General features: G+C 46.0%; 1 long non-coding RNA gene across 1 annotated transcript; it reads right to left on the reverse strand.

Annotated features, from left to right (window-relative positions):
- Positions 1–1,709: 1,709 nt before the first annotated feature.
- LOC120977589 lies at positions 1,710–23,283 on the reverse strand. Its single transcript, XR_005773926.1, has 3 exons — positions 23,273–23,283; positions 7,090–7,094; positions 1,710–3,223 (listed from the first exon to the last, which is right to left on the reverse strand). It is a non-coding gene; the product is annotated as an uncharacterized LOC120977589 (long non-coding RNA).
- Between the last annotated feature and the right edge of the window lie 877 nt (positions 23,284–24,160).

The raw sequence follows: 24,160 nt of genomic DNA on the forward strand, positions 1-24,160 counted from the left end.
GCAAATACTTCTGTTTCAATATAACAAGTTCCCAGGCAAAGCCGAGGATGCTGTCATCGCACATTAAGTGCTACCATTATAATGCTCCTCATCATACAAGATGTATACATAACTACTGTAGAATTCCTCTAATAACATGAAGGGTGATCCATTCACCTCTCTTTTCACAGAAGATCAGACAGAGTTCACTTGGCAATAACAAACCTATATACATAATAACTGACAGGAGGAATTATAGTATTAGCAGGTCCTGTTCATACTCTGCAACTATTATCATTATTGGCTGCAACAGCCAGATTGTATAGTGTCCCCTTAAAGTGAGCCTATTAGGTGATTTCTGCCGCCCTATCTGAGTACCAAGTATGATAGAGGGAGAGAAGATGACCTTTGTGATTTATATTTACAAGCAGGATTTCTGAGAAACAATGGGGTAAATCCTGACAGGACTACTAGGTGAGACAATGAGAGTCCTGATTACTCCACCCACATAAAATGATTGACAGCACTCCCTGTATCCGTATGTGTTTTTACATAGAAAAGGCTGTCAATCATTGTGTGTGGGGGGTAATCAGGACTCTTACTGTTTCTCCTAAGAGTTCTGTCAGGATTAGGGTTGAGCGAACCCAAACTGTAAAGTTCGGGTTCGTACCGAACTTTAGGATTTTTGGACCCCGAACCCGAACATTTCCGTAAAAGTTCGGGGTTCGGCACTTTCTTGGCGCTTTTTGAAAGGCTGCACAGCAGCCAATCAACAAGTGGTTTACTGTCTGACCTTTTTTTTTTTTTTTTTTTTTTTTTAAATTAGTCTTTATTTTAATTTCATAAAAAACATCCAAAAGAAAGCACATTAATCTGGCAGTAAAAAAAGTCAATATTAACAATTAATAATTACAATTTATCTTTATTTTATACCCCATAAGAGGAAAAAAAAACATAAACACATCCAGCCCTAGAGTAACCATTTTTTCCATACTTCGTCAAGATTTTGTGATTTTTTAGTATGACTCTCCATCACACGTTCTTCTTTAATTAAGTTATCTATTGCTTTTCTCCACTGTCCCACTGTCGGTGAATCTGCCTTTATCCATTTCCTAAGTATAAGAAGTCTGGCTTGGAATAATACTTTATTCAAAACCAATCGTATCTTTTTGTTTAACTTCAAATGTTCAGTTGCCCCTAAAATACAGATTACTGGATCATTGGGCAACTGAACCTTCAAAAGCAAAAATACGATTTCTGCTATTTCTGTCCAATATCTAATGAGTTTGGGGCATCTCCAGAAACAGTGTATTAAATCGGCTTTCTCCTCCCAACATTTTGGACACTTATCTGAGGCTCTCACACCCATTCTTTTCAACATCCATGGAGATCGATGTAATCTGTGCACTATGAAAAATCCGAGACCCTCGCATAATTTCTAAGGGCATCTCTCCATTTCTCTTCCGTAAAAGATTCTAGTTCTTTCTCCCATTTTTTCACGGCAAGCATTGTAATCCTTTTTTTCTTTCCCTCCAACAAGATCCCATATCTCCTTGCGGTTATTCCTCCTCCTTCCCCTCCGCTAGTAAATTTATCCAGCATGTCTGATTTTTCCCTTCTATACTTATCATCCTGCTCCACTGTCCGCAGCGCATTCCTAAGCTGAAAATATTTATACATATCTCTATGGGGAATCCCAAATTCCACTAAGTATTTCATTCCTTTTTTTCCCCAGTCTATATAAGTCCTGATCGTTTCCAGTTCCTTTAAATTAAGATTTTTCCAAATCGGTGTGTAATGCAAAAACCCTTTAATCTGTAATATTTTTTTAATTTCCCCCCATACATATTCTACTAAGTTTAATGTTCTATTACCAATATTTTTTTTCCCCAAAAAAACTGATTCCAACACCTCTAAGTAGTTCCACTCCTCTTTCCATCCCCATCTATTTATTTCTTGACTACCCACCAAACTATTTAAACTACCCTTTATGTTCCCATATTGTGTTATTAGATAGTAAAAAAACAAATTGGGAACCGCTAATCCTCCCTCCCGCACTGGAAGCTGAAGAACTTCTTTCTTTATTCGAGGGATAGCTCCCTTCCAGATAAAATCCCCCATTAGGCTATCGAGTAGCTTAAAAATGTTCTGCGATATTCTCACTGGAGCATTTTGCAAAACATAAAGTATTTTTGGGAGAAAGACCATTTTTATTAAATTTACCCGACCTTGTATTGACATTGGTAATCTTTTCCATATATGTATTTTGGTTCTAAGTTCTTTTATTAAGGGGAGGACATTTAATTTTTCATATTCTTCTATGTGACCGGAAATTTGTATACCAAGATATTTAAAATTCTCGTGTTTTTCGAGGACGTGCACCCGTGAGTCTCCCTGTAATTGTCTATCTCCTAATAGTAACATATGTGATTTCCCCCAATTAATATTTAGACCAGAAAAAAAAAAAATTATCTATTATTTCTGTCACTCTATTAAACTGATCCCCAGTATTGTGCAAAAAAAGTAAGATATCGTCCGCATACATTAACAGTTTTTCTTCTCCACCCACATATTGAAACCCTTTAATCTCCCTATCATTTCTTGTTATGCTTGCCAGAGGCTCAATTGCGATAGCAAATAACAGTGGGGAGAGAGGGCATCCCTGCCTAGTGCCGCGATATAGGGCAAACGGCAGGGACAAGCTCCCATCCACGACCACTCTAGCCCTTGGGTTAAGATATATTAACTGAATCCACCTTATAAATCCCTCCCCTATACCAACCCTTTTTAATACTGCCCAAAGGTACTCCCATTCAATACAGTCAAATGCCTTTTGGGCGTCCAGTGAAAGTATCGCTTTCTCCCCTGCATCTAATCTATTGGCTTCGATGTTAAGGAACAACCTTCTTATATTTGGGTATATTGTTCTACCCGGTATAAAACCTGTCTGATCTTTATTTATTACTACTTTAATAACCTTTGACAGCCTATCAGCCAAGACCTTTGCCAAAATTTTGACGCCCGTATTCAGAAGGGATATTGGCCTATATGACCCGGGATCTAATTGTTCTTTTCCCTTTTTTGGAATTAATGTAATAATTGCCTCCTTCATGGAGTTCGGTAAATCACCTAGTTTTCGAGCCTCATCCAATGTTGTTTTTAACTCTGGTACTAAAACCTGGGAGAAGGTTTTATATATTTCAAAAGGGAGCCCATCACCCCCTGGTGTTTTTTCGGCTTTTACCTTCCCCAGAGCTAAATTTATTTCTGCCACCGATATTTCTTTTTCTAAGTATTCTTTTTGGGCCTGGGATATCTTACTAAAAGCAATCTTGTCTAGGTATAAATCTAACTCTTGTTTTGAATATTGTGCCCTAGACTTATAAAGCTCTAGGAAATATTCCAAGAACACTTTTTTAATACCTTCTGGTGTACTGAATAATTTGCCCGTTTTATCTTTAATTGAGCCGATCCATGATTTCCCTTTTTGATTTCTCACTATATTTGCTAAAATTTTACCGACCTTTTCACCCTCCGAAGCTAACCGGATCCCTTGAAAGAGCAATTCTTTCCTACTTTTTTCTAATTGGTGTATTTTTTACTTTTCTTGTTCTTCCTCCCAGACTCTTTTCTTAAAATTGGGGGGATACCTTATACATGCCATTCCTGCTTCTTGTAAATAGACAGAAAAAATGTAAAAAAAGGGGTAGTGACGTTTTAAAACCTAACTTTTAATAGGATAGTTATAAATCCCACCTGGGAAAAGGACCCCTACCTGACAAACAAAACATAGACACAAAAGAACAGGGGACCTGGTGTGACAGGTACACCCAATGGTCAAATAAACAGGCACGTCCCGGGATGGAGCGGGACGTGAGTGCTTGACCAGTAAACGTAAGCAAGCAAGATAGCACTAATACTGAAGACCGTGGCTTGTGCCGTGGTCTATAAACATGCCAGGGAGGCAAGAAAGAAAGGGTAGGTCTTACCGGTGGATGGGCAAGAGGACCAGCCGGTCCAGTGCCCTTAGGGGAGATGTTCGCACGTGTGAATGCGTCCCTTAGTGCCGGATGATGGTCACTTAGTGCAGGAGGGCCACAGGGAAGAAACTGTCCCTGGTGTTGCCCTACTTGGCCTAAAGCTGCCCTAAAGTGCCTGCTAATACGGGGTCCAATCCCCGCAAGGGGTGGCCCCGTCCGGAACCTAGCCCTAAAAACAGTGACCCTAGATAGCCCTGTAAGGACAGGAAAAAAAAGGCCCTATGGGGCTCCAATGGCCTGGGTCAGCCAATGAAAGAGAGGGAGGGGGATATAGGTGCTAATGTGGATAGATGTGTAATATCTCCTACACTAGTATAGATAAATACTCTGTGTCCCTACGCGTTTCGTTGGAGAGTAAAAGGATGCTATATATGTCCTATGATAAAGGAACTATAGGTAGTTGCCTATGGCAAACCCCACAACTCGTCGGGGGACAGGGGTAAAGGGTACAGTATACCTCCCCTACTCGCAACCTATCTGTATGATCAGGACAGATATGGGGGAGGGGAGGGAAGGAATGCAAGAGTACCAAGGTGGCGCAGACTTGACGGGACTAGATAGTCCTAGATAACCCAGAATCCTATGAAATGGAAAAAACACATACACAGTGGTGCAATCAGTCTGGGGCGCGCAATACCTAAAAATGGTTGCATACTATGGCACTCAGTCTAATGGCATGTTGAATGGGGTTACTCACTGTTAGGCATGGGGGTCATGTGACTTCTCCTCATAGGATGCGGCACAGCAGATACAGGTGCCGATCATCTGCCTGGCGTCTGACAGCGCAAAAGGGCGCGCTGAGGGGTTTAAATGTGAGGTAGGAGGTCATGAACGCATGCGCAGTCGGCGCAGCCGCCGCTCACGTGCCTGGATAGGTGTCACGTGACGCGGACGGGCGCGTCCTTGGATGCGCATGCGCAGATAGTAGAGCTGGCAGCCGCATCACAGTGTGAACTCACCGCGTCACGCCTGCCCATATTAGTCATGTGATGGGGGCGTGACAGTGACGGATCGCTGCAGGAGCTGTCCAGCTGTAAGTATGGGAGTGGCTGCTATATATGATAGTCCAGCCCCTACGACAACAAACACTCACGTCCCGCTCCATCCCGGGACGTGCCTGTTTTTTTGACCATTGGGTGTACCTGTCACACCAGGTCCCCTGTTCTTTTGTGTCTATGTTTTGTTTGTCAGGTAGGGGTCCTTTTCCCAGGTGGGATTTATAACTATCCTATTAAAAGTTAGGTTTTAAAACGTCACTACCCCTTTTTTTACATTTTTTCTGTCTATTTACGAGTAGTCTATTTTGGGGGGTGCCCTTGCACTATACCCCAAGGGACCACCCTTTATTATTTTTCTGGTACCCATTAGGGGACATGGCAGGTTTCCTGACCACGGGCTTAGATAGAGATTCGTGGCTCACTGAAGCCCAAACTGTTTTTTCAGAACAGGCCTTTACCCAAAAAAAGTACACTCCCACCCTGAACGGGGCGTTTACAGAACTTACCCGAATATACAAGGAACACATCAGTTCATGGTGGGAGGTACAGGCATTAGAAAACTATATCAAACAAGGGATAGTTCCCCGAGGCCTTCGCATATCACTTAATCTATCCAGCCGGATCAAAAATCCAGGGTTACTAAAGAAGTGGGAGAAGGAGGCCACCGCCAGTTCCCTGCGGTTTATGCAGCTACTGCTAGATGAAGAAAGGGCATTACTAACAAGAGCAGAGGGTAATTTAGCGGATCAAAACGAGACCACCAAAAAATTTAAACAAGAGGCCGATTTTAGCATCAAAGAGAACCAGTTGCAGAACACAATAGAAAGGTACCAATACCATCTGAAGGAACGAAAACACAGGCAGTTCGCTAGGGATTCCCAGGAATTCAAGGAGAACAAGGCCTATTTATTCCTCACTACCCCAGACTATTCTCAAAGAACGGACGTGTCTTCCACTGACACCGACGTCTCAGATAGTGAGAGGGATAGATACCCTAGAACTAGAGGACGTGGGCGTGGTAGATCTAGACGTCGGGGAGGTCGGGGCGGTCGCTATAACACCTACCAGTCATACGACCAAGTACCATGCGCACCTATCAACCAACAACCCTCTGCTCCGCAGCCCTCATCATCTGCCTCTTTTTTAGAACAAACTATGCACTACCCACTCCGAAACCGCAACATCAACCCTCCACCCAACTAGTAGGGCATACTGAAGACAAACTAGTCATTAACCTCTCATCCCGTCCCTTAACAGAGACAGAGTATAAGGTACTCAGACGAGGCTTGTCTTTTGTCCCTACCACGCAATTTGATCTTTTCCGCTGGACAAAGGATCTCCACCTGTTCGCCCGTAAGTTGAAGTGGCACAAATACTTCAAGCTCAAAGACAAGAAGGAGAGCCGTGAGCTGGGCGTGCCGGTGGAGATCCTGAGTGATGTGCATTTTCTGTTCAACCTGGACAGCGTTCCAGACTGCCCAGATGGCACTGGTCCCTTCACTAATCTAAAAAACAGGAGCACCAAAATGCCTCCGGTGGGGGACATTTCCTGTGTGGACGTTTTTCTCAGACAGACTACCGCTGAGCTGTCCAAGATTACTCCTAATCATATGAGATCTAACTGTAACTGGAAGGAAAGACAAGCCATCTTAGAGTTGTCAAAGGACAGTAATATCGTGATCAAGCCCTCCGACAAAGGGGGTAATGTGGTCATACTGGACACCTCGGCCTACCGAGACATGTGCCTCACGCTTCTCAGAGACAAACAAGGCTACGAGATATTAACATCTGATCCGACCCCCAGACTTCAGCAGGAGCTAAGGGAGATTCTATCTAAAGCTAAAACAGATAGACTCATTAGCAGTGAGGAATTCGAATTCCTCTACCCAGCGCATCCCATAATGGCCACGTTTTATGGCCTACCCAAGGTCCACAAGGGCACCTTCCCCCTCAAAGGCCGGCCCATAGTGTCAGGGGTAGGTAGTCTCCCGCAAAACTGCGGGATCTATGTGGATCGCATATTAGGGCCCTTCGTGCAGTCCCTCCCTTCGTATGTGAGGGATACAGGTGACTTACTCTCGAAACTTGAGCACCTCAACCTCGAACCTGGATGGTTCTTGGCTTCCATCGACGTTGAGGCCCTGTATTCCTCCATCCCCCACGATAAGGGTCTTGCAGCCACTGCCCATTATCTGAAGGCTAGAGGTTTACAGTTCGCGGCGCACAATGAGCTGGTTATCCATCTTTTGAACTTTGTGCTTACGAGCAATTGCTTCCATTTTGACGGAAGCATCTACCACCAGCTCAGGGGCACCGCGATGGGCAGCTCCTGCGCGCCATCGTATGCCAACTTGCTCCTGGGCTGGTGGGAAGAGACCACTGTCTTCAGTGACGTGCCTGGGTGGTACACGGAGTTCATCGTCCTCTGGGCCCGCTACATAGATGACATCTTCATCTTGTGGAGCGGCTCAGAGGACGACTTCGGTAGGCTGGTGGAAGAGTTAAATCACAACAGCATTAATCTGAGATTTACTTCATCCATTGTACAGAACAATCTCCCCTTCCTTGATCTATGTATATCGAGAGACACTAAAGGGGGCCTACAGACCACCATATACCGCAAGGAGAGCTCCACCAATTCCCTGCTTCGCTGGGACAGCTGCCATCCCGTCCCTTTGAAGCGGGGTATTCCTGTGGGCCAATACTTGCGGCTCAAACGTAACTGTTCCGACCAGCAGGAATTCACACGGCAGGCAGGCGAACTGAGAGAACGCTTCTTGGCACGGGGATACCCAGACAACACCCTCAGACAGGCCTACCAGCGAGCGCAACAGACGACGCGCACTAGACTGCTGCATCCGACTGGGGACCAGAAAGTGGAGAGTCCTAATGTACTAAGAGTTATAGGTACATTTGACACTGCTGCAGCCAAAATTAAAGAGATTCTTGGACGGAACTGGAGCACCCTTCTGATGGACCCTGACCTGGTCGACGCAGTTAGCCCCCACCCGTCAGTGACCTTTAGGAGAGGGACTAATCTGCGAGACCGCTTCGTTCACAGCCACTATAATCCCCCTAAGAAAAATACGTGGCTGCCTAGTCCAGTCCATGGTTGTTTTAGGTGCGGCCGCTGCACCTTCTGTAAATTCATTATACAGTGTAAGTCCCTGCCAGCGGATCCGGAGGGCTTTGTCCATCATATCCGCGATTTCATCAATTGCCGCACCACTGGGGTTATCTACCTTCTAACCTGTGAGTGCGGCATGAGATATGTGGGCAAAACCCGCAGGGAGCTGCGGGTACGCATAGGAGAACACATGGGGGATATCCGCAACAACAGGGATACCCCGGTGGCAAGACACGTTCATTCTGCCCACGACGGACGCCAATCCGTCATCACATTCATAGGCCTAGAACACATCAGGAGGCCACCACGAGGGGGAGATTGGGACAAAAAGATCCTCCAGAGGGAGTCCTGGTGGATTTTTAAACTTAAGACCACCCAACCCCTCGGCTTGAACGACCAATTACAATATGGCTGCTTCCTGTGATCCCCTCCCAGGTCAGCTCACTGTATATTATATACAGTATTAGCACACAGTCTTTTTAAGATTGGCTACCTGCAGCGTGGACCATGTATACATACTGCTTGCATCCTTCTCTCCCCTCCCACTGGGACCATATGTGTTTGGAGCTTTACCCCTAATTATCTCCACCATGCCTAATTCGCATATCGCGGTCTCCATCTTTGACCCCATACATGCCAGATATACCATGGGCTGATTTCTCATGGCACTGACCAACTCCACCTGGGGGCCGATCTGCGATATGCGATACGTCATCAGTATTTTAGCAGGTGGAAGATATATTTCAGCTATGCCCCCCGTTTGATGGCTTGATTGTTTGTTTGATTGATTATCAATCGGTAGCGACTCTTTGTAGTTAGTCTCTTACCCTAATGTATAGCCGTGCGCTGTTTGGCCTATATTGCTGTTATTATTTCTTTCTATGCCCGTCAATGGACTGCCAAATAAGTCCCCTCCTCGGTCCCATGCTGGGTGGATTGCTACTTTCTTCCCCCAGCATCGGTACGTATGTTGTCGTAGGGGCTGGACTATCATATATAGCAGCCACTCCCATACTTACAGCTGGACAGCTCCTGCAGCGATCCGTCACTGTCACGCCCCCATCACATGACTAATATGGGCAGGCGTGACGCGGTGAGTTCACACTGTGATGCGGCTGCCAGCTCTACTATCTGCGCATGCGCATCCAAGGACGCGCCCGTCCGCGTCACGTGACACCTATCCAGGCACGTGAGCGGCGGCTGCGCCCACTGCGCATGCGTTCATGACCTCCTACCTCACATTTAAACCCCACAGCGCGCCCTTTTGCGCTGTCAGGACGCCAGGCAGATGATCGGCACCTGTAACTGCTGTGCCGCATCCTATGAGGAGAAGTCACATGACCCCCATGCCTAACAGTGAGTAACCCCATTCAACATGCCATTAGACTGAGTGGCCATAGTATGCAACCATTTTTTAGGTATTGCGCGCCCCAGACTGATTGCACCACTGTGTATGTGTTTTTTCCATTTCATATGATTCTGGGTTATCTAGGACTATCTAGTCCCGTCAAGTCTGCGCCACACCTTGTACTCTTGCATTCCTTTCCCTCCCCTCCCCCATATCTGTCCTGATCATACAGATAGGTTGCGAGTAGGGGAGGTATACTGTACCCTTTAACCCCTGTCCCCCGACGAGTTGTGGGGTTTGCCATAGGCAACTACCTATAGTTCCTTTATCATAGGACATATATAGCATCCTTTTTACTCTCCAACGAAACGCGTAGGGACACAGAGTATTTATCTATACTAGTGTAGGAGATATTACACATCTATCCACATTAGCACCTATATCCCCCTCCCTCTCTTTCATTAGCTGACCCAGGCCATTGAGCCCCATAGGGCCTTTTTTCCTGTCCTTACAGGGCTATCTAGGTCACTGTTTTTAGGGCTAGGTTCCGGACGGGGCCACCCTTGCGGGGATTGGACCCCGTATTAGCAGCACTTAGGGCAGCTTTAGGCCAAGTAGGGCAACACCAGGGACAGTTTCTTCCCTGTGGCCCTCCTGCACTAAGTGACCATCATCCGGCACTAAGGGACACATTCACACGTGCGAACATCTCCCCTAAGGGCACTGGACCGGCACTGGACCACTCTTGCCCATCCACCGGTAAGACCTACCCTTCTTTCTTGCCTCCCTGGGCATGTTTATAGACCACGGCACAAGCCACGTCTTCAGTATTAGTGCAATCTTGCTTGCTTACGTTTACTGGTCAAGCACTCACGTCCCGCTCCATCCCGGACGTGCCTGTTTATTTGACCATTGGGTGTACCTGTCACACCAGGTCCCCTGTTCTTTTGTGTCTATGTTTTGTTTGTCAGGTAGGGGTCCTTTTCCCAGGTGGGATTATAACTATCCTATTAAAAGTTAGGTTTTAAAACGTCACTACCCCTTTTTTTACATTTTTTCTGTCTATTTACGAGTAGTCTATTTGGGGGGTGCCCTTGCACTATACCCCAAGGGACCACCCTTTATTATTTAACATTCCTGCTTCTTGTAGTTTTTCTTCCAATGCATTCCCATTCTCTCTAGTACTTTTTTCCAGTGATTTACCTTTTAAACAGCACTCCTCTCAAAAATGCCTTAGCCATGTCCCAGACCATTAGTCTATTAGCAGAACCGTTATTTACCATAAAAATTATTTTTACTCCTCAATTATACTCTCTTTATCTGAGATCAATAATAACCAATGAGAATTAAACTTGAACAACAGCAAGATGTTATTTTTATTCAAATCTAGTTCAATTACCATTGCACTATAATCTGACAAAGCCATGGTATATACTTTGTCCTAATCCTGTTTTGGGACATTAAACTTTTATTTCCAAAAAATCATATCTATTCTTGACCAAGTTTGGTGTGTTTTTGAATAACAGGAATACATGGTTTCGTCCGGGTTCTGCACACGCCAAACATCTACCCAATTAAATTCCCGGGCTAGTTTACATAAATCTACATTTTGTGCTCCTCCCCCTCTGCCAGAAGTTCTATCCCTGAGTGGAATCCATAACCGCGTATAAACGCCTACCGCAATCAATAAACATTCCTGTTTGTTCAACATAAATCTATACAATTGGATAAAAACATCTGGTTTATAAGGTGGTGGAATATATATATTGGCAATTACAGTTTTAATCCCTTCTACATAACAATGTAAAAAGAGGTATCTGCCATAGTTATCGGCCTCACATGCCACACCTTCAAATTTAATCTTATTGTCTATCAAAATTGAGACCCCTCTAGAATAGGTAGTATATACAGAGTGATATCCCTCCACCATCCATCTCCTCTCCAACCACCTTAATGATTCCTTATCCAAATCTGTCTCCAGGAGACAGATGATGGCTGGCAAAAACCTCTTCATCCACTCAAGATAGCGTATCTTTTAACCCTCTCTCGGAGCCCTCTCACATTTAGTGAAAGGATCCTAACCATCTAGCAGAGGGGGAGGGAGAGGAAAAAAAAAAAAAAAAAACACGTCCCCCCCTCCCGCATCCCGTATATACCCCCCCTATCTAAATAGTCCCCCCTTCTGCTACCAGCAGTCTGGGGCGACTCCATAACTTAGCATAAAGACTCCTTTCACCTCCGCCTCCCCCAGCCTCAAAGGCCCTCCCCATCCGTCCATTCGCTAGCTTCTTCCGGATTCTGGAAAAAAACACTCCTTCCTTTATATTCCTCCCTTAATTTTGCCAGAAAGAGCAAGCTATACTTTAGACCTGCCTCCCTTAATCTTTTTTTTAACAGTTATAAATTCTCTTCTTTGTGCGTTAGTACTGGATGAATAGTCTGGAAAAAATGTAATCCTTACACCCTGTATCTGGTATTTTTCTGAAGTTCTAGCATCAGATAGTATTCCATCGCGATCCTTGGTTAGTAAACATTTCACCAATATCGATCTAGGATAATCCCCTGGGGACCCTATTTTTTTGTGGGGACCCTGTGTGCTCTTTCAATAGAGAATAAGGGGGAGAGAGTACCCTCTTTACTATTTTCCCTTATCCATTTCTCCATAAATTCAGTACAGTTATCTCCCTCTGCTCGCTCTGGGATCCCCACACATCTCATATTGGATCTTCTTGATCTATCCTCCTGAACAACCCAGTTTTTGTTCCATCTTACCATTTATCTGTTTTAAAAATACCACCTCCTTCTCTAACTTCTGCACAGATTGCTCTAGGGTGGGAATCCTTTTCTCCGTCTCATGCAAACGCTGCCTTACTTTCTCTCCATCTCACCTCGTATAACCATAACATCCGTTTGCACTGCCCCGAGCTGTGTTACCAAGTTGCCCATTACATTTTCCATCCGCAAAGTATGTCCTGCACCTTTCTTGCGTCTGTTTCTGTATATGTCACCGGGGTTCCCCTCTCCCCCTTCGGGTGTCATCTCATGCGTCGGACCTTGAAGTCTGGCGTCCGCAGTTTTTTCTTTTTTGTGGGGATCTAGACCCAGGTGAGTTCGGGACCAAATACTTATTTAGACCCTGTTGTTTAGGCCACTTTCTAGCCCTGTTACTAATCGCCTGGTGGTACTCCCGTAGGGCCACGCTCTTCCTCCCTTTTTTTTGACGGCATTTTGGAGTTTTTTTTAACTTCCCTATCCCTCTCAATATATAAGCCCTTGAACAAGGGTGTCTTTCTTCTTTTCCTTTCCCTTTCTTCCCCTCTCCCCCTCTCCTCCTCTCCCTTTTCCCTCTACCTGTTATTTCAAACAGTTAGTTACAACAACACATTGTTATAAGAGTCAAAGAAAAACCAATTACAATCACTTACTAACCTCCTGTGAAAAACCCCTAAAACACAATAATGAGACCAAATATAACCCCCTTTCAAATTAGACACAAGGTCAAAACACAAAACAATAAATTAGGTCCATATTAAGACACTGGTTAGTTCAGAGGAGGAAAAAAAAAAAAAAAGGTTCAACGATGTAAAATTAGACTTGAGCCTACAAGAGAGGGAAGAGAGAGAAAAAAGAAAAAAAGAAGCAGCTTCTTTAAAGAGTTAAGGTCCAAAGCCTAAAAATCCAGGCATATGGGAAAGCGTAGTTAATTCAGAGAAGTTTGACGGAGTTAGTTTAGCTTAAGCCTGTAGAAGGAAGCGACTTCTCTGAAGGTTTAGAATCCGGGATCCGACCCCCAACACTCTCCGTTTTTCTCGTTCAATTTACTCCACTGCGATCCAGCCTCAACGACCGCATCTAATCCCCGCCAGGTATCTCAATGCGGGTACCAGCGGCGGCTGCCAATTAATCAGCGGCGGCCTCGAACGACACGCCAGTAGTCGCGGCCACAGCAGTTGACTGACTGCCAATCAGTCAGCAGCAGTCTCAGGGATCATACCCACAGTCGCAGCAGCGGTGAGAAAATAGATAAACAGTAGAACATAAGTCACAGGAGGAGGCCAGGAGGAGGCAAGACCAACTACACTCCCACTATCAGTCCTCCTCTGCACTTTTTTCATTCCGGTCACAAAAGCTCACCACCCGGGCAGACCTTCAACAGCGGCAGCTGTATACCTTCAAACGGCGGCGGCAGCAGCAGATTGGGAACCAGGGCACCCCCCCCCCTCGGATGTAACAGGCCAGGATCAAACCCCTCTCCAATAGGGGCAGACGGGGATCAGCGTCCAGGACGTCCGGAACAAGCGACGGCGCTCACGAGACGCCATCTCAGAGCGATCCGGCAGTCCAGCTGGTATCGAGCGGCGAGCAGCCAGTGTGCCGGGACAGGGGGAGGGGCCGAGCCTAGCGTAAGACGTCTGACGCTCCCATGCTTCTCAACTGTCTGACCTTAGAAGCCATCACAGCCATGCCTACTAATGGCATGGCTGTGATTGGCCAGAGCAGCATGTGACCCAGGCTCTATATTAAGCTTGAGTCCCGTAGCGCTGCACGTCACTCTGCTGTTACAAGTGTATACACTCACCTAAAGAATTATTAGGAACACCATACTAATACGGTGTTGGACCCCCTTTTTGCCTTCAGAACTGCCTTAATTCTACGTGGCATTGATTCAAACAAGGTGCTGATAGCATTCTTTAGAAATGTTGGCCCATATTGATAGGATAGCATCTTGCAGTTGATGGAGATTTGAGGGATGCACATCCAGGGCATGAAGCTCCCGTTCCACCACATCCCAAAGATGCTCTATTGGGTTGAGATCTGGTGACTGTGGGGGCCATTTTAGTACAGTGAACTCATTGTCATGTTCAAGAAACCAATTTGAAATGATTTGAACTTTGTGACATGGTGCATTATCCTGCTGGAAGTAGCCATCAGAGATGGATACATGTTCTCATTCTGTTTACGCCAAATTCGGACTCTACCATTTGAATGTCTCAACAGAATCGAGACTCATCAGACCAGGCAAACATTTTTCCAGTCTTCAACAGTCCAATTTTGGGTGAGCTTGTGCAAATTGTAGCCTCTTTTTCCTATTTGTAGTGGAGATGAGTGGTACCCCGGTGGGTCTTCTGCTGTTCTAGCCCATCCGCCTCAAGGTCGTGCGTGTTGTGGCTTTCACAAATGCTTTGCTGCATACCTCGGTTGTAACGAGTGGTTATTTCAGTCAACGTTGCTCTTCTATCAGCTTGAATCAGTCGGCCCATTCTCCTCTGACCTCTTGCATCCACAAGGCATTTTTGCTCACAGGACTGCCGCATACTGGATGTTTTTTTCCCTTTTCACACCATTCTTGTAAACCCTAGAAATGGTTGTGCGTGAAAATCCCAGTAACTGAGCAGATTGTGAAATACTCAGACCGGCCCGTCTGGCACCAACAACCATGCCACGCTCAAAATTGCTTAAATCACCTTTCTTTCCATTCTGGCATTAAGTTTGGAGTTCAGGAGATTGTCTTGACCAGACCACACCCCTAAATGCATTGAAGCAACTGCCATGTGATTGGTTGACTAGATAATTGCATTAATAAGAAATAGAACAGGTGTTCCTAATAATTCTTTAGGTGAGTGTATATACAGTTTTCATATTCTGTTCTGTTGGGCATCTACAACATCTGGATTAGTCAGTGTGCAATTTAAGCTAGAAATACACCCATCATTTTCTGTGGTTTGAAAAACACACTTTTTTTTCCCCAAAAAAAACAGTATTTTTCAGATCTGCAAGTATTAAATTCAAGTTTAATAGATACAGCTTTCATATTCTGTTACAAAAAAAAAACCACTTTTTTGGCAATCTACAACATCTGGATTAGTCAGTGGTGCAATTTAAGCTAGAAATACACCCATCATTTTCTGGGGTTTGAAAAACACATTAAAAAAAAATAAAATAAAGTATTTTCCAGATCTGCAAGTGTTAAAGAGGACCTTTCACTACTGTACAAAATGAAAAATAACTAGATCAGTGGGCAGAGCGGCGCCCAGGGGTCCCCTGCACTTACTAGTATGTCCTGGGCGCCGCTCCGTTCGCCCGGTATAGGCTCCGGTGTCTGCGCTCCCTCTGACTGATTTCTTGTATGAGGCGTTTCCCTTGCTGCAGCGCTGGCCAATCGCAGCGCACAGCTCATAGCCAGGCTATGAGCTGTGCGCTGCGATTGGCCAGCGCTGCAGCAAGACACGCCTCATACAAGAAATCAGTCAGAGGGAGCGCAGACACCGGAGCCTATACCGGGCGAACGGAGCGGCGCCCAGACATACTAGTAAGTGCAGGGGGGCCCCTGGGCGCCGCTCTGCCCACTGATCTAGTTAGTTTTTATTTTGTACAGTTGTGAAAGGTCCTCTTTAAATTCAAGTTTAATATATACAGCTTTCATATTCTAATACCAAAAAAAGACTTTTTTGGCAATCTACAACATCTGGATTAGTCAGTGTGCAATTTAAGCTAGAAATACACCCATCATTTTCTGGGGTTTGAAAAACACAATCCCCCCCCCCCCCCCTTCCCCAAAAAACAGTATTTTCCAGATCTGCAAGTGTTAAATTCAAGTTTAATATATACAGCTTTCATATTCTGGTACCAAAAAAAGACTTTTTGGGCAATCTACGACATCTGGATTAGTCAGTGTGCAATTTATGCTAGAAATACACCATCATTTTCTGTGGTTTGAAAAAAAACAGTATTTTCCTGTTCTGCAAGTGTTAAATTCAAGTTTAAAATATACAGCTTCATATTCTGTTACCAAAAAAAACACTTTTTTGGCAATCTACAACATCTGGATTAGTCAGTGTGGCAATTTAAGCTAGAAATACACTCATCATTTTCTGTGGTTTGAAAAACACACAATTTTTTTCAAAAACTGTATTTTCCAGATCTCCAAATGTTAAATTCAAGTTTAATATATACAGCTTTCATATTCTGTTACCAAAAAAACACTTTTTTGCAAATCTACAACATCTTGATTAGTCAGTGTGCAATTTAAGCTAGAAATACACCCATCCTTTCTGGGGTTGAAAAAACACACTTTTTGACAAAAAACAATATTTTTCAGGCCTTGCAGCATCAGCATGTGTGAAATTACAGGCTTATATACTGCTGTCAAATTCAGTTGTTAAACAAACACTCGTTTGAGCACAAAAAATTTAGTTGGCAGCCTTTGATGGCAGATGTCATTGTGAGATACACCCTTAATAAATTTGGGTTACAATCAGAGATTTTAAATACCGCCATTTGGTGCACCAATATTGAATTCAGGCCTACACTGGTTCAGGCCCTGTGAGATACACCCTCTACATACAGGGGTTTGATTTAGGGATTTGAAATACAGCCATTTGAAATACAGCCATTTTGGGCAAAGAAATATTTACTTCAGGCCTACACTGGTTCAGGCCCTGTGAGATACTCCCTCTACATACAGGGGTTTGATTCAGGGATTTGAAATACAGCCATTTGAAATACAGCCATTTTGTGCAAAGATATATTTACTTCAGGCCTGCACTGGTTCAGACCGTGTGAGATACCCCTTCTACATACAGGGGTTTGAATCAGGCATTTGAAATACAGCCATTTTGTGCAAATATATATTTACTTCAGGCCTACACTGGTTCAGGCCCTGTGAGAATTTCCCTCTACATACAGGGGCTTGATTCAGGGATTTGAAATACAACCATTTGAAATACAGCCATTTTGTGCAAAGATATATTTACTTCAGGTCTACACTGGTTCAGACCGTGTGAGATACTCCCTCTACATACAGGGGTTTGAATCAGGCATTTGAAATACAGCCATTCTGTGCAAAGATATATTTACTTTAGGCCTACACTGGTTCAGACTGTGTGAGATACCCCCTCAACATAACATGGTTTGAATCAGGCATTTGAAATACAGCCATTTTGTGCAAAGAAATATTTACTTCAGGCCTACACTGTTCAGGCCCTATGAGATATTCCCTCTACATACAGGGGTTTCATTCAGGGATTTGAAATACAGCCATTTGAAATACAGCCATTGTGTGCAAATATATATTTACTTCAGGCCTACACTGGTTCAGGCCCTGTGAGATACTCCATCTACATACAGGGGTTTGATTCAGGGATTTGAATACAGCCATTTGAAATGCAGCCATTTTGTGCAAAGAAATATTTACTTCAGGCCTACACTGGTTCAGGCCCTGTGAGATACTCCCTCTACATACAGGGGTTTGATTCAGTTATTTGAAATGCAGCCATTCGAAATACAGCCATATACATCGCCGTACTCAGGAGAAGTAGGGCAATGTGTTTTGGGGTGTATTTTTACATATATCCATGCTGGGTGAGAGAAATATCTCTGTAAATTGACAACTTTCTAAAAGAAAAATGTAAAAGTTGTCATTTACAGAGATATTTCTCACACACAGTATGGGTATATGTAAAAATACACCCCAAAACACATTGCCCTACTTCTCCTGAGTACGGCGATACCACATGTGTGACACTTTTTGCAGCCTAGGTGCGCAAAGGGGCCAAAATTCCAATGAGTACTTTTAGGATTTCACAGGGCATTTTTTACGCATTTGGATTCCAAACTACTTCTCACGCTTTAGGGCCCCTAAAATACCAGGGCAGTATAAATACCCCACAAGTGACCCATTTTGGAAAGAAGACACCCCAAGGTATTCCTTGAGGGGCATGTCGAGTTCCAGGGTGCAAAAGTGGAGCGTCCGTCCTCTAGACAGTACGCCTCCTACTGCCCACTGCAGCAAGGGACCGAGCACACCAAAGCCAGCTCCAAGGAGTTCCCTGGCGTGGCAGTTCTTCAGACAATGTGCTGACGACAAGACACGAGTGGTTTGCATGCTTTGCAATCAGAGCCTGAAGTGAAGCATAAACGTTCTCAACCTGAGCACAACCTGCATGACCAGGCATTTAAGTGCAAAGCACGAGCTGCAGTGGAGTAGACACCTCAAAAACCAAGAAAGGTTTCTGGCTCCTCCTGCTTCCTCTTCTGCTGCAGTCGTGGCCTCTTCATCCACCTGTGGAGTGACAGTGCCACCTGGCACCCCGCAAACAGAGGATCTGCAGCAACACCAACACCTGGGTCACCAAGCACCTCCACAATGTCCCACGGAAGCGTTCAGCTCTCCATATCCCAAACGCTGGAGAGGAAAAGGAAGTGTAGTGTCCCACTACGTAAGGGTGGGCACTACACAAGGGTCAATTGGGCCACGTTGTTCTCCACCTCCTGTGGAACATGGTTATTGTATTTTATATTGCATTTTAATGTGAATTGTCATATTTTTTATGTTATTTATGTTAACAAAACACCGTCTGATATACCTTTCAGGGGTTAAAAAAATCGGATCTACAGCCTGCCAGTGAATGATCGCCGCTTGCAGGCTGTAGATCAGCTCGTTTACCTTCCGATCCTGTGAACGCGCGCTCCTGTGTGCGTGCGTTCACAGGAAATCTCGCGGCTCGCGAGATGACGCGTATATGTGTCTAGGAGGAACAAACCGACCGCCCGCAGGACGCATCCCTGCGTTAGGCGGTCGGGAGGGAGGTTAAACACCCATTTAGGGTAAGATCCTAATTCTAAAAATATGAGGAGAGCGTCAAATAAGGGACGTGGCCCAGGTCGTGGTGCTGCTGGTGGAGCTCCTGTTGCAGGGAGAGGACGTGGTCGATCTGTGCCACCTACACGCACAAGTGAAACCCCTTCCTCAGGTGCGAGTAGGCGACAAAACCTGCAGCGGTATTTGGTCGGGGCCTAATGCTGCTCTACGAATGGTGAGGCCTGAACAAGTACAGGCGATAGTAGATTGGGTTGCTGACAGTGGATCCAGTTCCTTCACATTGTCTCCCACCCAGTCTCCTGCTGAAAGACCACAGTTGGCACCTGCAGCCGATGTCCATCAGTCTTTCACCTCACCCCCTTGCAAATCAGCCAAGCAGTCTGAACCCCAAGTCATGAAGCAGTCTCTTCTGCTTTTTGATGACTCTGTTAGCAGGGTTTCCCAGGGCCATCCACCTAGCCCTGCCCCAGAAGTGGAAGAGATTGAGTGCACCGATGCCCAACCACTATCTTTCAAGATGAGTACATGGAGGACCATCGCAGCACATCTCGGGATGAGACGAAACACAGGTGCCAACTGCTGGGGGCTTTCGAAAGTGTGCAGACCGACAAGGAAGGCAGGGGTGAAAACTGGGTGGAAGATGATGTGGAGGACGATGAGGTCCTCGACCCCACATGTAATCAAGGTCATGCGAGTGACCTATGTAGTTCGGAGGAAGAGGCGGTGGTCGCACAGAGCCACCAGCACAGCAGAAGAGGGAGCAGGGTGCAAAAGTGGAGCGGGCCGTCCTCTAGACAGCACACCTCCTACTGCCCACCGCAACAAGGGACCGAGTACACCAAAGCCAGCTCCAAGGAGTTCCTGGCGTGGCAGTTCTTCAGACAATGTGCTGACGACAAGACACGAGTGGTTTGCACGCAGTGCAATCAGAGCCTGAAGCGAAGCATAAACGTTCTCAACCTGAGCACAAACCTGCATGACCAGGCATTTAAGTGCAAAGCACGAGCTGCAGTGGAGTAGACACCTCAAAAACCAAGAAAGGTTTCTGGCTCCTCCTGCTTCCTCTTCTGCTGCAGTCGTGGCCTCTTTATCCACCTGTGGAGTGACAGTGCCACCTGGCACCCCGCAAACAGAGATCTGCAGCAACACCAACACCTGGGTCACCAAGCATCTCCACAATGTCCCACGGAAGCATTCAGCTCTCCATATCCCAAACGCTGGAGAGGAAAAGGAAGTGTAGTGTCCCACTACGTAAGGGTGGGCACTACATAAGGGTCAATTAGGCCATGTTGTTCTCCACCTCCTGCGGAACATGGTTATTGTATTTTAATTGCATTTAATGTGAATTGTCATGTTATTTATGTTATCTCCTCTGTACCAGGCCTATTAAGGGTGTAGTTCTTCCTCCTATTGCCACGGCGGACAGCATATAAGATACACAGATAACAAAAACAAACAAGATACTAGGCGAGAAGCTGGGGATAAGGTCACCTCCTAGCAAATCCCTAACAGCTTTCCCTATTCTGCTAAGCGCACATTCAGACCCTGAAGGTTGGAATAATGTGTCCTCGTGCCTGGGCTGAAAATACCCTAGAATCCCTGAGATGGTGAAAGGGGAAAAGGGGCAGCCTGCTCCCTCAGAACCTGGAGGGGACAGACGACACTCAAACAGCCTAGACAGCAAACCAAAGAAAATCCGAAACCCACTTATCTTATCTGAGCAGGAACAGCCAATTCCTCCTTGCTGCTTCCACAGCCTGACAGAAGCTATAACCTGCACGGTACACTGAGAGTGAGAGTAATTTAAACCCACGACCCCACCCAGTGCACCTGAAGGGAGGCGGAGCTAGCACAACTCCAAAACAAACAAATGACTAGACACGTGCTGCTAATCTGGCAGAACCTCCGCACATAGTCTGAGCAGGGCATGACACCTAGACAGTAGAGGGAGCTAGGGAACCCCTTATATAAATAGTTAGGCCCAGACAGGAAAGAGTCAGTTAGAGAGAGTGTTCAGAAGCCAAGAGTCACCTTAGCCAGAGAGTAGCTGATGAGCAACTTCTGACATGCAGCAAGATAGCCCAGGGCTTCTAGCTTGCCACCAGGAGAAGAGTCTGCCTCCTGAGAAACCAAGTCCTAAAAAAGTACAGTGCAGAGCCAAGCTTGTCCAGCCAAAACAGAGAGCTGAAGGGCAGAAGGATATAATTAAAGTAAGGAGTTATATACGAGAGGAAGTTTTCTCCAACCAAGGATAAAGCCAGCAATAGGGCATACGGGCCTTGGGATAAAGACAGACAGGATCTGAGGAAAAGTGCAGCCTGATCTGTAAGTGTTTAACCCTCTGAGTATCTTGCAAAGAACATTGCCTGACATTTGATGTAAAGCCTGCCTGTCACCATCTTTTACATGTGGAACTGACCAAAGACTGTAAATAGTTAACCTGTTCAGTAAAAGGAAGTTTTGGTTCACTGCAACGTGTGTTCCTCACTTATTACTGCAACAAATCGGTGTGCCACCGTTACCGGCACTGACGTCACAAACTTAAAGGGATCTTGCCACCGGCACATTAAGCCTGCAACACCCAGGGCACCTCACCTACCACCTGGCCTGGTCCCTATATACAGAGAGTGCCCCAGAGGATCCATTTGCCAGCCTCTCCATCACTGCTGTACGCCTGCCCAGGGTATACAAAAACTGTGAGTACCAAGAGCAACCCTCTGTTATTTAACTACCCCTGTGACCTCACATTCGCCTCACCCTGCAGGGCTGCGTACTTCATATTTTGGCGTCACGAACAGGATACGGAATATTCCTACGCCATAGTGGAATTTAAACTGTATGCCATTATTGCCTATAAAGTGATAAAGCCCTATATGTTTATTTGCAAATTGTGGGGCCAAAGAATTGTGAAAATCACGGTGTGAAAATTGTATTGTTGTGGACTGTTTGCCGCTTCTTAAGTCACCGCTTGCTGTCAGTGAATGACAGCGTTATACTTAAAGATGGCCGCCTAAGCTGACTGAAATAACTGCTGCGCCATCCCTGTATTGTATTGGCGGGAAGAATTTGGCGCCGTCTGCTGAAAAAGCGGGAAAGACTGGATGTCCGCGCCACCGCCTTATCAGCTTATTTGCATGTCTGCCAGTATGGACTCCGCCTCCCCCATGTTGGAGTACCTAGGGGGCGGCCTCCTGGAGCAGTGGGAGGTCTTGGGCGAGATACTGAGAGCCGCCCTGTCGTCACCAGAGAAGGATTGGGCATGTCGCAGAGAGGAGAGTCTCCTGCCGGAATGGCCTTACCTGCGAACAATACCCCGGAGCCTGAGATGATCGGAGAGGGAGGAGGAGCCACCCGCCTACACTCCGGGACCAGAGAGGCCACCTTGCTCTCCCCCATCGCGGTCGCAGCCCGAGCTGTACCCTGGCTCGCGCGGAGGGATTTGTTAAGCCTTCGGCGCAATGGCCCTTGATGCCCTGTGGCGAGGAAAAAGTTCGGACCCAGCGCCTGAACCTGCTGACAACTTTGACCGGAGACCTGCAGCTGAGCATCGCCCGAGAGACTGGAGGATCAGATTGCCAGGTTAGAGATCCACCTTCATGGCCTGCGCCAACTTGTCGCGTCCAGAGTGGCACTGATACCACCGGACGATTGTGATCCCCCAACGAACTCCGATGTCCCCGAGCCTGCAATAAAAGTCCCCGTCGCCACCAGCTCGGCGACCTCCGTAGCTGTGCCCGTCGTTGCGGCACCTGAGAAACTTTGTTATGCAAGGAGTTGGGTCCGTCGCTTGAAGCCGGCGCCACCCCAGACCCCTAGAGCCTCCTGCAGCGTTAACCCCCAGGCTTGCGGAGCCTATACCAGTGACAGGCCCATTTATTCGGCAATTGCCGGCCAATACTATTTTGTGGGCCCAGCCATGCAAGGATCCCGTTCCAGGCCAAGATTCGGAGCAGAGCCAGGATGGTACCACAACTGATGACCAGTGTGAACTAGATACATACCTGTAAGTTAGGCTGCTAGGCCATGTTTCTTACTGATGGACCCATATACAGGGAACTTAACTGTTTCAGGACAGGAGTCCTATGTTTTGGCCCAAAGAGCTGCTCCAGTTACCCACGGCCCAGTGGTAGTTGAAAAAACCACTGAGAATACCAAGTGCTCTAATGCCATATTGTTTACCAGGACATCCTGCCTGCTTCAAAGTGCCAAGTCCAATTTGTTCCTGCTTTTGCTGTTGTTTGCACCTTTACCCTTTTAACCCCCTTTCAGGTTGATCAGGGATTTTACAGCACACCTTTTATCTACCAGGACTTATCAGGAGAAAGTGTTTCCTGAAATGTAGAGTTCTGTGTTGTGACTTTTTATGTGCAATCTTAATTCAAGATAGAACTGTGCCCAGAGATAACCACAATGCATGTGGGCCTCTGAGATGCTATTTTATGGGACTACTGTATTGTATCATTATGGACTATCCTGGTTATTCCTGATTACGCTGTACCAGGTCAGCGCCCCTGTTCCCTATACTATCCTGAGTGAAGAGAACGATGCCCCTTTTCACCGCACTTGTTCCTTTGCCAGCGGAGCTGCCTGATATTTTCACTGCAAATGTAGATGTGTGTGCCTGCTTCGCATTTTTGTCTTTCAGGTTACAGTTTCCAGCTGGGCGGGCCCCTTGTGTTGCGCAGAGGACGGGCAACGTCAAAGCAACGGGGTATGTAGTGTCCCACAACGTAAGGGTGGGCACTACACAAGGGTCAATTGGGCCACATTGTTCTCCACCTCTGTGGAACATGGTTATTGTATTTTATATTGCATTTTAATGTGAATTGTCATGTTATTTATGTTATCTCCTCTGTACCAGGCCTATTAAGGGTGTAGTTCTTCCTTCTAGACAGTAGAGGGAGCTAGGGAACCCCTTATATAAATAGTTAGGCCCAGACAGGAAAGAGTCAGTCAGAGAGAGTGTTCAGAAGCCAAGAGTCACCTTAGCCAGAGAGTAGCTAAGGAGCAGCTTCTGACATGCAGCTAGATAACCGTAGCCCAGGCTTCTAGCTTGCCACCAGGAGA

The sequence above is a fragment of the Bufo bufo genome, chromosome 8, assembly GCF_905171765.1.
Source record: "Bufo bufo chromosome 8, aBufBuf1.1, whole genome shotgun sequence".
Classification (NCBI taxonomy): Eukaryota; Metazoa; Chordata; class Amphibia; order Anura; family Bufonidae; genus Bufo; species Bufo bufo.